This window comes from Megascapheus bottae, unplaced genomic scaffold (assembly GCF_031878675.1).
Source record: "Megascapheus bottae isolate mThoBot1 unplaced genomic scaffold, mThoBot2.hap1 HAP1_SCAFFOLD_52, whole genome shotgun sequence".
In the NCBI taxonomy this organism is placed as follows: domain Eukaryota; kingdom Metazoa; phylum Chordata; class Mammalia; order Rodentia; family Geomyidae; genus Megascapheus; species Megascapheus bottae.
Genome location: NW_028327691.1, coordinates 701,735 through 705,408, shown reverse-complemented (window position 1 = coordinate 705,408; position 3,674 = coordinate 701,735).

Sequence of the window (3,674 nt, the reverse complement as noted above, 5' to 3'; positions counted from 1 at the left end):
GAAATCAGAATGGAGGAATGAAGTCATAGAATGAAGGTGGGTGAAATCACAGAATGGAGGTGTGTGAAATCATAGAATGGATGTGTGTGAAGTCACAGAATGGAGGTGTGTGAACTCAGAATGGAGGTGTGTAAAGTCACAGAATGGAGGTGTGCGAAGTCATAGAATGGAAGTGTGTGAAGTCATAGAATGGAGGTGTGTGGAGTCACAGAATGGAGGGTATGAAGGCGTAGAATGGAGGTGTGTGAAGTCACAGAATTGAGGTGTTTGAAGTCATATATTGGAGGTGTGTGAAGTAAAAATGGATGTGTGAAGTCATAGAATGGAGGTGTGTGAAATCATAGAATGAGGGTGTGTGAGGTCATAGAATAGAGGTGTGTGAAGTCACAGAATGGAGGTGTGTGAACTCATAAAATGGAGGTGGGTGAAGTCATAGAAAGGAGGTGTGGGAAGTCATAGAATGGAGGAGTGAGAAGTAATAGAGTGGAGGTGAGTGAAGTCACATATTCGAGGTCTGTGAAGTAATAGAATGTAGGTGTGTGAAGTCAGAATGGAGGTGTGTGAAGTCATAGAATGGAGGTGTGTGAACTCATAGAATGGAGGTGTGTGACGTCACAATGGAAGTGTGTCAAGTCATAGAATGGAGGTGTGTGAAGTCACAGAATGGAGGTGTGAGAAGTCAAAATGGAGGTGTGTGACGTCATAAAATGGAGGTGTGTGAAGTCATAGAATGGAGGTGTGTGAAATCATAGAATAGAGGTTTGTGAAGTCACAGAATGGAGGTCTGTGAACTCAGAATGGAGGTGTGTGAAGTCACAGAATGGAGGTGTGTGAAGTCATAGCATGGAGGTATGTGAAATCATAGAATGTAAGTGTGTGAAGTCACAGAATTGAGGTGTTTGTAGTCATATATTAGAGGTGTGTGAAGTCAAAATGCATGTGTGAAGTCATAGAATGGAGGTGTGTGAAATCATAGAATGAGGGTGTGTGAGGTCATAGAATGGAGGTGTGTGAAGTCACAGAATGGAGGTGTGTGAAGTTGTAAAATGGAGGTGTGTGAAGTCATAGAATGGAAGTGTGTGAAGTCACACAATGGAGGTGTGTGAAGTCACAGACTGGAGGTGAGTGAAGTCACAGAATGGAGGTGTGTGAACTCAGAATGGAGGTTTGTGAAGTCACAGAATGGAGGTGTGTGAAGTCATAGAATGGAAGTGTGTGAAGTCATAGAATGGAGGTGTATGAAGTCAGAATAGAGATGTGTGAAGTCACCTAATGGAGTTGTGTGAACTCAGAATGGACGTGTGTGAAGTCACAGAATGGAGGTTTGTGAAGTCATAGAATGGAGGTGTGTGAGGTCATAGAGTGGAGGTATGTGAAGTCAAAGAATGGAGGTGTGTAAAGTCATAGAATGGAGGTGTGTGAAGTTACAGAATGGATGTTTGTAAAGTAAGAATGGAGGTGTGTGAACTCATAGAATGGAGGTGTGTGACATCATAAAATGGAGGTGTGTGAAGTCATAGAATGGAGGTGTGTGAAATCATAGAATGGAGGTTTGTGAAGTCACAGAGTGGAGGTCTGTGAACTCAGAATGGAAGTGTGTGAAGTCACAGAGTGGAGGTGTGTGAAGTCATAGCATGGAGGTATGTGAAATCATAGAATGGAAGTGTGTGAAGTCATAGAATGGAGGTGTGTGAAGTCACAGATTGAAGGTGTGTTAAGTCATAGAATGGAGGTATGTGAAGTCACAGAATGGAGTTGGGTGAAGTCACAGAGAGGAGGTGTGTGAAGTCATAGAATGGAGGTGTGTGAAGTCACAGAATGGACGGGTATGAAGTCATATATTTTAGGTGTGTGAAGTCAAAATGGATGTGTGAAATCATAGAATCTAGGTGTGTTAAATCATAGAATGTTGGTGTGTGAAGTCATAGAATGGAGGTGTGTGAAGTCACAGAATGGAGGTGTGTGAAGTCACAGAATGGAGGTGTGTGAAGTCATAGAATGGAAGTGTGTGAAGTCATAGAATGGAGGTGTGTGAAGTCATAGAATGGAGGTGTGTGAAGACAAAATTTTGGTGTTGAACTCATAGAATGGATGTTTGTGAACTAATAGAATGGAGGTGTGTGAAGTCAAAGAATGGAAGTGTGTGAAGTCATAGAATGGAGGTGTGTGAAGTCAGAATGGAGGTGTGTGAAGTCACAGAATGGAGGTTTGCGCAGTCATAGAATGGAGGTGTGTGAAGTCATAGAATGGATGTTTCTGAATTAAGAATGAAGGTGTGTGAAGTCATAGAATGGAGGTGTGTGAAGACAAAATTTTGGTGTTGAACTCATAGAATGGATGTTTGTGAACTAATAGAATGTAGGTGTGTGAAGTCAAAGAATGGAGGTGTGTGAAGTCAAACAATGGTGGTGTGTGAAGTCACCAAATGGAGGTGTGTGAAGTCACAGAATGGAAGTGTGTGAAGTCAAAACGGAGGTGTGTGAAGTCAAAGAATGGAGGTGTGTGAAGTCACAGAATGGTGGTGTGTGAAATCAAAATGGTGGTGTGTGAAGTCACAAATGGAGGTGTGTGAAGTCACAGAATGTAGGTGTGTGAAGTCAAAATGGAGGTGTGTGAAGTCAAAGAATGGAGGTGTGTGAACTCATAGAATGGAGGTGTGTGAAGTCATGGAATGGTGGTTTGTGAAGTCAAACATTGGAAGTGTGGGAAGTTACAGAAAGAAGATGTGTGAAGACATACAATGGAGGTGTGTGAAGTCAGAATGCATGTGTAGGAAGTCATAGAATGGAGGTTTGTGAAGTCACAGAATGGAGGTGTGTGAAGTCACAGAATGGAGGTTTGTGAAGTCATAGAATGGAGGTATGTGAAGTCACAGAATGGATGTTTCTGAATTAAGAATGAAGGTGTGTGAAGTCATAGAATGGAGGTGTGTGAAGACAAAATTTTGGTGTTGAACTCATAGAATGGATGTTTGTGAACTAATAGAATGGAGGTGTGTGAAGTCAAAGAATGGAGGTGTGTGAAGTCATAGAATGGTGGTGCGTGAAGTCAGAATGGAGGTGTGTGAAGTCACAGAATAGAGGTTTGCGCAGTCATAGAATGGAGGTGTGTGAAGTCATAGAATGGATGTTTCTGAATTAAGAATGAAGGTGTGTGAAGTCATAGAATGGAGGTGTGTGAAGACAAAATTTTGGTGTTGAACTCATAGAATGGATGTTTGTGAACTAATAGAATGGAGGTGTGTGAAGTCAAAGAATGGAGGTGTGTGAAGTCATAGAATGGTGGTGCGTGAAGTCATAGAGTGGAAGTGTTAAGTCATGGAATGGAGGTGTGTGATGTCATAGAATGGAGGTGTGTGAAGTCATAGAATGGAGGTGGGTGATGTCACGGAAGGGAGGTGTGTGAAATCACAGAATGGAGGTGTGTGAAGTCACAGAATGGAGCTGTGTGAAGTCAAAGAATGGAGGTGTGTGAAGTCACAGAATGGAGATTTGTGAAGTCAAAAAGGTGGTGTGAGAAGTCACAAATGTAAGTGGGTGAAGTCACAGAATGGAGGTGTGAAGTCAAAATGGTTGTGTGTGAAGTCAAAGAATGTAGGTGTGTGAAGTCATCGAATGGAGGTGTGTGAAGTCACAGAATGGAGGTGTGTGAAGTCAGAATAGAGGTGTGCGAAG